We start from the raw sequence: 11,203 nt of genomic DNA, 5'->3' as shown, positions 1-11,203 counted from the left end.
GGCCGGCTTACGCCAAGTTCATGGCACGGCCGTGTTATGTGTACCTACAGCTCAAGATGCCGGGTCACAATGGGACCATTACGGTTCACGGCAGCCGGAAAGTGGCTCTGGAATGTGAGGAAGGCGACGCGGCTTATGCAGAATCTGTTTGTGCTACAGAGGAGTTGAAGTTTTACAAGGACAATGTTGACCCAACAGACATGACCTCTCTGAAAAAGCCGACTACGGAAAATGAGCCGGCGATGAAATTTAAGTCGGCTGATGAGACTAAGCTTGTTGATTTTGTTCCACGGGATTCATCTCAGCAGTTTAGCATCAGTGCCAATCTGGATCCAAAATAGGAAAGCGCGCTCATCGAGTTCATCCGTGAGAATAGGGACATCTTCGCATGGAAACCCTCTGACATGCCAGGTGTACCTAGAGAACTCGTTGAGCATACTCTCAACGTTGATCCTAAATTTAAGCCGGTCAGACAGTTCCTTCGGCGGTTTAATGAAGAGAGGCGGAAAGCTATTGGTGAAGAAGTAGCCCGGCTCTTGGCAGCCGGGTTTATCGTGGAAGTTTTTCACCCGGAGTGGTTGGCTAACCGGGTGCTTGTACTCAAGAAGAACGGCACCTGGCGGATGTGTGTGGACTACACGGACTTGAACAAGGCGTGTCCGGCTGATCCTTTTGCCCTCCCCCGTATTGATCAAATCATTGATGCTACAGCAGGTTGTGCACGTTTAAGTTTCTTGGATGCTTATTCTGGTTATCATCAGATCAAGATGGCAGTTAAGGACCAGGAGAAGACGGCGTTTATCACTCCCTTTGGAGCCTTCTGTTATGTGTCTATGCCCTTTGGACTCAAGTGTGCACAGGCGACTTACCAGCGTTGTGTACAGAACTGTCTTCATAAACAGATCGGGCGCAATGTTCACGCCTATGTGGACGATATTGTGGTTAAATCCATCAAAGAGGAAACCCTGATAGATGATTTAAGGGAAACCTTTGATAATCTTCGGGTTTATAAGATGATGGTTAACCCGGCCAAGTGTGTCTTTGGTGTTCCTGCAGGCAAACTTTTGGGCTTCTTGGTTTCTGACAGAGGCATTGAGGCTAACCCAGAGAAGATCAAGGCCATCACCTCCCTGGCTAAGCCGGCATGTATAAATGACGTTCAGCGCTTGGCGGGTCGCATCGCTGCTTTAAGCCGGTTTATAAGCCGTTTGGGTGAGAAGGCCATGCCCCTATATCAGTTAATGAAGAAAACGGATACCTTTGTCTGGGATGATGCAGCTAATGCCGCCTTTGAGGATTTAAAGAAGCAGCTGGCAGAGCCCCCAGTCCTTGTTGCTCCGGTTGATAAGGAGCCCTTGCTACTGTATGTGGCGGCAAACGCACGAGCCGTCAGTGTGGCTATTGTGGTGGAACGCAAGGAGGAGGGTAAGGAGCATCCGGTTCAGCGGCCGGTTTATTATGTCAGTGAAGTGCTCATTGAGTCCAAGCAGCGGTACCCGCATTGGCAGAAGCTGGTATATGGTGTGTTCATGGCGAGCCGGAAACTTAAGCATTATTTCCAGGGCCATCCCATCACTGTGGTCAGTTCTGCCCCCCTTGGTGATATCATTCAAAACAGAGAGGCCACAGGGAGAATTGCTAAGTGGGCTATAGAACTTGGACCCCACGGTCTCAAATATGTGCCACGCACTGCTGTTAAGTCTCAGGCCTTGGTGGATTTCATCAATGATTGGACAGAGTCACAAGTGCCCGAGCAAAAGCCGGATAACACGTATTGGACTATTCATTTCGATGGGTCCAGGTAGTTGGAGGGCTCGGGGGCTGGCGTTGTATTGGCGTCCCCTAAAGGTGACAAGTTCCATTATGTGCTACAGTTGATGTTTCCTTGCACTAACAACGCAGTTGAGTACGAGGCCCTGCTCCATGGTCTTCGGATGGCTAAGGAGATGAGCTTGAGCCGGGTAAGGTGCTTTGGTGACTCAGACTTGGTGGCTCAACAAGTATCAGGCACGTGGGATTCTAAGGATCCTCTCATGGCGGCTTATCGCCGCGAGGTCGACGCCATTGCTGGGCACTTTCAGGGCTACCAAGTGGAGCACATTGATCGCAGGAAGAACGAGGCGGCTGATGCTCTAAGCCGGCTAGGCTCTCAGCGAAAGCCGGTGCCGCCTAACACTTTCCTGGACGTCCTGTATAACCCTTCGGTTAAGTTGCCTACAGAGGAAGACTTGGCTGTCCCTGACCCAGAGGCACGGCTAGTGGCGGCTCTTCATGTCATACCAAACTGGACAATGCCATATCTGGCTTATATAACCCGGGGAGAGTTGCCTGAGGATGAAACTTTGGCCAGGCAAATAACCCGGCGGGCTAAGTCAATGATCGTTATCGACGGCGAATTGCATCATCGCAGTGTTTCAGGGGCATTTCAGCGTTGTATCTCCCCTGAGGAAGGTCAAGAGATCTTGCGTGAGATCCATGAAGGGGATTGTGGCCATGATGCCGGCTCAAAATCCCTTGTGGCCAAGGCTTTCCGTCATGGTTTTTATTGGTTGACGGCTCATGCTGATGCAGAGGACTTGGTCAGTAAATGTGATGGTTGCCAAAGGTTCTCACGATGGGCTCACGTGCCGGCTCAGGAGCTGAGGATGATCCCAATTACTTGGCCCTTTGCGGTCTGGGGGCTTGATATGGTTGGGCCTTTTAAAAGGTCCAAGGACAAGAAGACCCACCTCTTGGTGGCAGTTGATAAGTTCACAAAGTGGGTAGAAGCGGAGCCCGTTAGCAAGTGCGATGCAGCCACGACAGTTCAGTTTATGAAAAAGGTGATTTTCCGTTTCGGCTTTCCGCACAGCATCATAACTGACAATGGCACCAATCTATCCAAAGGCGCTATGGAAGAGTTTTGTCAACGAGAGCATATCCGACTTGATGTTTCCTCAGTGGCTCATCCCCAATCCAATGGTCAAGCTGAGAGAGCTAACCAGGAGATTCTGAAGGGCATCAAGCCCCGGCTTTTGGTCCCTTTGCAACGGACGCCGGGTTGTTGGGTGGAGGAGTTGCCCTCCGTCTTATGGAGCATCAATACTACTCCTAACAGGTCTACAGGCTTTACGCCTTTCTTCATGGTCTATGGAGCAGAACAGTCCTCCCCAGCGACATCCGTCACGACTCACCTCGCGTGGCGGCTTATGTTGAGACGGATAATGAACAGGCGCGCCAAGATGCTCTTGACTTGTTGGATAAACAGCGTGATGTAGCGGCAGCCCGTTCAGCGATTTACCAACAAGACCTGCGCCGTTATCATAGCCGCCGGGTCAAATCCCGGGTCTTTCAGGAAGGCGATCTCGTGCTCCGGCTCATCCAGGATCAAACAGATGCACATAAGTTATCCCCACCTTGGGAAGGGCCCTTTGTGGTCAGCAAGAACTTGCACAACGGGTCATATTACCTCATTGACATTCGGGAGCACAAAGATTCATGTAAGTCTGAGGAAGAGACCCGTCGGCCATGGAACATAGCTCAGCTTCGGCCTTACTACACTTGAGCTACCGGCTCTCGTGGTGTACATATTTGTCTCAGCCATGTATATATTATGATAAGTAATAAAGCAGGACCTCTGTCCTTTTTTCTCCTCCAAATATGCATGTGTTGTTTTTATTACAAGATTACATGATGACTTAAAGGAGGATCCGGCTTATGATCGTATTCGAATCTGGCCGTAAGTAGTAAAGTCACTTGGGGGCTTCCTGTTCAAACATGGGTCGTATTCGAACCAAAGAGAACATAGCTGTCGATACCCATTTGATTGGCAAAGAGCCGAGCTCATTGGGAGGTTATCTTTGGTCATATTTGAATCATAGTTTAACCCCTCTGAGAACCGACGAGGATCGTATTCGAATCAGCGTCGTTAAACAATTTTAAAAATCACTTGGGGGCTTCCTGTTCAAACATGGGTCGTATTTGAACCAAAGAGAACATAGCTGTCGGTACCCTCTTGATTGGCATCGCCACACCCACTGGGGGCTATATGATCGTATCCGAATCTTGGCTTAACCCCTTTGGGCCGGGTCTCTGGTCGTATTCGAACCGGAAGCCCCTAAAAGTTCCTCTGCTTTATCACAAGTTTACTCTGATCATGTCAAGGTGTGTACGGCCGGGTCTCACTTTACCGGCTTAACTTTGGTTTACAGTGTTCGTTGAACGCCATGGGTATCATTATGACAGATAAGGCGGAATTAGGATACCAACCTTGTTACCCGGGTTATTTAAACCGGAAGTATACTTACTGGCCGCTAAGTGTTATTACAGCTATGTCAAGCAGACAATTGAGGACCAGTCTCTTTTTGATTCATATTCCGGGTTATCTATCCAAGACACCTGATTCTCCGGGCGGTAAGCCGCCTTGAGACTTGTGATTTGCCTTTTTATGCAGAATACTTAAAGGTACCTCTTTGAGGTTGAGAAAAACAAATGGATGATTATGACCCGGAGAAATATTAAGGAGACAACTTCAAAAGACCTTGGCATTCAATACGTGCACGATGGCACGGCAGAGATAGACTGTTGCACCTACTCTATTACAAAAACTCTTCAAGTCTAAAAGGTGGAACATTGTTTGATAAACCGCCAGCCAAATTATGATGCTTGCTGAGTTGAGGTCCCGGGCTCATTCCTATCTCCTCCTCCGGCTGATCCCAAGACCTCGAAGGTTGATGACTTCCAGTTGATGCCGCTGAGAGCTTCGAATTGGGCTTCTTCATCAATTAACCCGGCCGGGTCAATCTCCGGGGCGAAGGTGTGCTGACGAGCCGGCGGGATCAGGTTGAGGGCTTCATAGCGAGGGGTCGGAATCCTCTGATTCTCCGCGTCATAACCCGGCTGGTACTTGGTCAGATCTGTGTCATTCCCGATGAGGGTGGCCACCGGGCGTACAGCTTTCACGCACGCTGCGAAGTCCTTCTGGTCGAAAGCTGAGTCGTCTTCCTTCAGGCTTGGATAACCCAGGGCGATGTCTGCCGGGTCTAGTTCCGGCAGAAATGCCTTGGCCCGGCTCAGCGCGGCGATTGCGCCGGCTCTCGCGGAGGCCCGTCGCAGCTCTTGGATCCGCTGAGGCAGAACGGCGAGCCGGCGCAGGACTTCGGCCAGATGAGTTGGCACCTCGTTGGATAGGGCCACCACAGCTAAGGCACGCTGTGACCCGGTGTAGAGCTGTTCCACCAGGGTGTACACGGCCTTTAACTTGGTGACCATGCTCTGGTTGAGGTTGGCACTCCTGGGACCTGTTTAACAGAATCAGATAAGCCGATGACAAGGATGACTCATGACATATATGAGCTTGATGAAAGCCGGTGAGGCGACTTACCGAAGATAGCGGCCACCATTTGGGAAACCTGGCGCTTTAAGCCGGAGAGTTCGACGGTCTTCTCAGTGAGAGCCTTCTCCGCCTGTTCCGCCCGGGTCACCAGTGCGGCTTTCCCTTCGACCCAGGCTTTTCTCTCAGCATCAAACTCGGTCTTCAATTTTTCTTGAGTGGCGATGCTGGATACAAACTTGGCGTTTGCCTTCCAGGTCTCCATCTCCTGCATCTTTAGCCGACTCTTGAGATCCGCAAGGTCCGCCTCTAGTTTCTTGCCAACAACCTGCATATATTTCCGGGTTATTAACAGTCATTATATAAGTCCCAAGCGTTTTCCAAGCAAAGACACTTGGCACTTGGGGGCTAATGCATATTGAATGTATCTATCTACATACTGCCGGCTCAATTGAGTAAGCCGGAACCTAAGTCTACAACATATTCAAGCATAAGTCGTCGACTTGGGGGCTAGCATGGCAAAGGTAACTATGCAGTAAGTAAGAAGACATCAGAAGGATACCTCAGATTTTTGTTGGATCTGGTTGACCATGGCGACCTCGGCGTCCCGGCTCTTGTGTACTTGGCTGATGTAGCCAGAGACAAGCTCTCCAATGCTCAAGTCGGTGTAGCCGGAGAGGTCCAGGTTCACCCGGTGGGGCTGCAGCAAGTCCCCCTTCGCGGAGCATTTAGCCAACACGGTCGGTCTCCCCGGCTCAACGAACTCCATCCGGGTGATAACCACGTCCGGGTCGTCTGCTGGTGGAGCTGAGCCGGAGGCCTCCGGGTTAACCGAAGTTTCGGTCGTTGCCTTGGTAGTCGGGGTAGAGGCCTCAGGTGCCGTGTCCATTGGAGTGGTGGCTTCGGGGGCGGAGGCAGCTGGAGGCTCTTGAGCTGTCACCTCCGGTTCAGGTACGTCCGGCACTCCGGCTGACCTGGTTTTCTTCGCTCTTTTGGTGAGTTTTGCCTGGGCACTGAAAAGACAGAAGTGTTAGGCACACAAAGAGTAAGTACAGACAAACATATTGTAAGATGATTGTTGTTACCCGGGCGCAGTCTTGAAGGCCGGCAGATTTGACTGCATGGAGTCACCCGAAGAGGGGGAGGTCTCCTGATAATTGGAGTCAGAAGAGTTGAGTGGCTGACGGATAACACCCGCCAATGGATGAAAAGGGTACAAGTGAGAAAAAACCTCAGTGCGACGCTTCCTTGTTGCGTCGGGTAACCCGGCGGAGAGATCGGTGTCCTTGTTGGTCCGGGTGTGACGCCGGCTTTCGTGAACCTGTCGCTTCAAAAGAAATTGAGGGTCTTGATGAGCTAAAGGATGTGAAAAGCTTACTTTCCGGGTTACCCTTCGGACTTTCAGCTGTGGCAAGGGCTCCGAGTCGGAGGAAAGTGACATTACCTCTTCAACCACCGGGTTACTGGCGCCGGTGTCATCCTGTCAATGAGTAAGTGTTGATAAGGCGGACAGTAACAAACCACAAGTACAGCAAGAGTTTAAAGGCTTAGGGGTTACCTCTGACTCGGAGCTGTCGCTTAGTTGCATCAGCTCCGAAGCAGTAGGTCTGCTTCCTTTTTTACGAGGGGCGGCTTTCTTGGCGGCTTTCTTCGCCTTCCTGGTCTTCTTGGCCGCCTCATGGTCATATTTGACCCGCCAGAATTTATCATCAGCCTGAAAAATACAAGAATGAATTTTCAAAACGGTTCAGATGCAGGTTATATGCAGAAGGAGATAAAATATTAAGGTCAGTGGCTTACCGCTGGGGCCGGGTTGGTCTTGCAGAAGGGGGCTAACCCGGTCCTTCCACAGTCTGCCAGACTCTCGTTTAACAGAGCCTTGGTCTCTTCCTCAGCAACGTCTTCTGGAAGATCATTGCGACTGTGCCTCTGAGGGTCATCCTTTCGCCCGGTGTACTCACACATTAAGCCGGGGCGGCGGCTCAATGGGATCACCCGCCATGAGATCCAGACCCGGACCAGGTCGATTCCGTTCAGGCCGTTGCCCAGGAGGGCCTTGATTTTATTGATAGTCGGAAGCAGAGGCTGGCGCTCCGCTGCAGTCAGCTTGTCCGACAGCGGGTGAGTCGGCTCTAGACGTGTTGGGCGAAAGCCGGGCAGCGGGTTCTCGTCAGCCGGGGACGTATCTTGGCAGTAGAACCAAGTCATATTCCAGTCCTTGGGGTGGCTCGGCGGCTCTGCGTAAGGGAAAAGACAGTCCCTACGCCGCTGGATGGAGATGCCACCTAACTCCAGACTTGGCCCGTTGGCGCACTCATTTTGGCGGTTTAAGTAAACAAGTTCTCTGAAGAGCAGCAGACTAGGTTCTTCTCCAAGGTACACTTCGCAAAAGACTTGGAAATTGCAGATATTGGACACGGAGTTGGGTCCTATATCTTGAGGCCGCAGGTCAAAGAAGTTGAGCACGTCCCTGAAAAACTTTGAGCCGGGCGGTGCGAAGCCCCGGCTCATATGATCTGCGAAGATCACTACCTCCCCGTCCCTTGGCTGTGGTCTCTCTTCCGACGGGTCAGGGGCACGGTAGGACATGGTTTCCTTCTTAGGCAAATATCCGGACTTAAGAAAATTGGCCAGGGTCTCGTTGGTGACGTTGGACCTCATCCAGTTGCAAGTGATGGGAGCCTTGGGAGGCAGGGTGAAAGTTGGTGGTCTATGACAAAAAGGAAAAGTGTCCGGGTTAATTATAAACCGGCGATTTACAGTTCCAAACTATGGTGGCGGTTTATGAAGGGGACTAATGGTATATACTCAAATATGGTGGTTTTCTTTAAGTCGGAGGATTCTACGAAGCATGGTTTTCTTTAAGTCGGAGGATTCGGCAGCGTGTGGTTTCTTTAACCCAGAATCGTAAGCCGCCAAGATTCAATGGCTGCAGTTTTTACTAAGTGTGGTAAAACAGGTTTCACATCTTGCAGTAACTTTTTTGGATCAAAATGGTCGGGTGAAATGAAAATTTTCTAGACCTAGAGACAGATGAGCAGATGTTCTTGAGCTCGAACGAATCATCTATACAGTGGAAAGAGATCTACTGGCACTTGAAATGAGGCCTAAACAACTACCGCACTAGTTTTATACAAGGCTAAAGATCAAACAAGTGCAGTGACTACGAGAACTGCCGAGGCTTGTGGCAATGGCGATGAACGCGAAGAACACAGACGAACCCTACGGTAGATCTATCTGACAGGGCAGAAGAGACTCACCGGAGTTGGAGAAGAGCGGAAGTCGCCGTCGTTTATCTGGTCCGAGTCAGGGTGATGCAGCGGCCGAGTTGATGAAGACCAGGGGCGCGACGACGGCGGCAGTGGCAGAGCTCGGGCAGGGGAGTGACGGCGCGAGGAGGAAGAAGAGAGCGTGAGAAGAGCCTGTCGGGCCGGCCTATTTATAAGGCAAGGTCATAAGTGGGCGCGAGATTCAAGGAGACCACGGCGTGGTTATCTCCCCCCCACGATGCCTCGATTTTCGGAATGACAGTAAAAGCAAATATCCGTTGCGGATTTGGCAGAGTAAAAAACGGACTTAATGGAGGATGACGTCATGGCGGATTATCCGGAGCTCAGAGGATGACGTCACTCCGGGTTATGGCCTTCACATGAATGGTAAGCCGGAGATTTTTTCTGTCAGAAGAGTTGAAGATTGACGTGAGCCGGCTCAAATCAATCTGGGGCCTAATGTTGAGGATATAGACCTTAGAGTCACCCGCCAGGAGGGGCCGGGTTACTCGTACGGTCGTTGCCAGAAGCCCGGAGCCAAGTTTGAAGACGATGGGCCAGAGATGGGCTGAGACCCGGATATGGCTTAAAGCCCGTAGTTGTAATCATTGTTATAGTAGAACTTGTAGTGTAAGACAAGTATAGCTGAGAGTCCGAGCCGGACACTCTTATGGGCCGGCCGGGACTCTGAGGGCTGCTGGGCGTCAGCCTCCCTATATAAAGGGACGACCCGGCAGCGGTTTAGGGGCGAGAACAATCTCATCGAGAGCCGGGATAGCAAGTTTAGCTCCCTGGTACCCTAATCAATACCATCTCAACTGGACGTAGGCTTTTACCTTCACCGTAAGGGGCCGAACCAGTATAAACCCTCGTGTTCCTTGTCCCACTTAACCCCTTCAAGCTTCCTAGTTGCAATGGCTCCACGACTAAGTCCTAGCTCAAGGACATCTGCCGTGACAATTCCACGACAGAGTACAATAGTGATCTAGGAGTAGATCACTGGACAACGGTCAAAATTATCCTTACTGGAATAAGGATATGTTTCTCGATTATGGAAGTGACAAAAGGCTCGTCGTAAAGGGTTACGTCGATGCAAGTTTTGACACTAATCTAGATGACTCTAAGTCTCGGTCTAGATACATATTGAAAGTGGGAGCAATTAGCTAGAGTAGCTCCGTGCAGAGCATTGTAGACATAGAAATTTGCAAAATACTTACGGATCTGAATGTGACAGACCCGTTGACTAAAATTATCTCACAAGCAAAACATGATCACACCTTAGTACTCTTTGGGTGTTAATCACATAGCGATGTGAACTAGATTATTGACTCTAGTAAACCCTTTGGGTGATGGTCACATGACGATGTGAACTATGGGTGTTAATCACATGGTGATGTGAACTATTGATGTTAAATCACATGGCGATGTGAACTAGATTATTGACTCTAGTGCAAGTGGGAGACTGAAGGAAATATGCCCTAGTGGCAATAATAAAGTTATTATTTATTTCCTTATATCATGATAAATGTTTATTATTCATGCTAGAATTGTATTAACCGGAAACTTGATACATGTGTGAATACATAGACAAACAGAGTGTCACTAGTATGCCTCTACTTGACTAGCTCGTTGATCAAAGATGGTTATGTTTCCTAGCCATTGACATGAGTTGTCATTTGATTAATGGGATCACATCATTAGGAGAATGATGTGATTGACTTGACCCATTCCGTTAGCTTAGCACTCGATCGTTTAGTATGTTGCTATTGCTTTCTTCATGACTTATACATGTTCCTATGACTATGAGATTATGCAACTCCCGTTTACCGGAGGAACACTTTGTGTGCTACCAAACGTCACAACGTAACTGGGTGATTATAAAGGTGCTCTACAGGTGTCTCCGAAGGTACTTGTTGGGTTGGCGTATTTCGAGATTAGGATTTGTCACTCCGATTGTCGGAGAGGTATCTCTGGGCCCACTCAGTAATACACATCACTATAAGCCTTGCAAGCATTGTAACTAATGAGTTAGTTGCGGGATGATGTATTACGGAACGAGTAAAGAGACTTGCCGGTAACGAGATTGAACTAGGTATCGAGATACCGACGATCGAATCTCGGGCAAGTAACATACCGATGACAAAGGGAACAACGTATGTCGTTATGCAGTCTGACCGATAAAGATCTTCGTAGAATATGTGGGAACCAATATGAGCATCCAGGTTCTGCTATTGGTTATTGACCGGAGAGGTGTCTCGGTCATGTCTACATAGTTCTCGAACCCGTAGGGTCCGCACGCTTAACGTTACGGTGACAATTATATTATGAGTTTATATGTTTTGATGTACCGAAGGTTGTTCGGAGTCCCGGATGTGATCACGGACATGACGAGGAGTCTCGAAATGGTCGAGACATAAAGATTGATATATTGGAAGCCTATGTTTGGACATCGGAAGTGTTCCGGGTAAAATCGGGATTTTTCCGGAGTACCGGGAGGTTACCGGAACCCCCCGGTAACTTAATGGGCCTTAGTGGGCCTAGGTGGAAGACAGGAGAGGAGGCCAGGGCAGGGCCGCACGCCCCTACCCCCAGTCCGAATAGGACAAGGAGAGGGGGGGCGGCG

At 49.9% G+C, this 11,203-nt stretch overlaps 1 long non-coding RNA gene across 1 annotated transcript; it reads right to left on the bottom strand.

Moving 5' to 3' along the window:
• Positions 1–6,396: 6,396 nt before the first annotated feature.
• LOC141042029 (uncharacterized) lies at positions 6,397–6,950 on the bottom strand. The gene is made up of 4 exons (XR_012203835.1): positions 6,870–6,950; positions 6,756–6,791; positions 6,543–6,632; positions 6,397–6,461 (listed from the first exon to the last, which is right to left on the bottom strand). It is a non-coding gene; the product is annotated as an uncharacterized lncRNA (long non-coding RNA).
• Positions 6,951–11,203: the final 4,253 nt, after the last annotated feature.

This window comes from Aegilops tauschii, chromosome 2, assembly GCF_002575655.3.
Source record: "Aegilops tauschii subsp. strangulata cultivar AL8/78 chromosome 2, Aet v6.0, whole genome shotgun sequence".
NCBI lineage: Eukaryota > Viridiplantae > Streptophyta > Magnoliopsida > Poales > Poaceae > Aegilops > Aegilops tauschii.
This window is presented reverse-complemented; position numbering and strand designations above follow the sequence as displayed.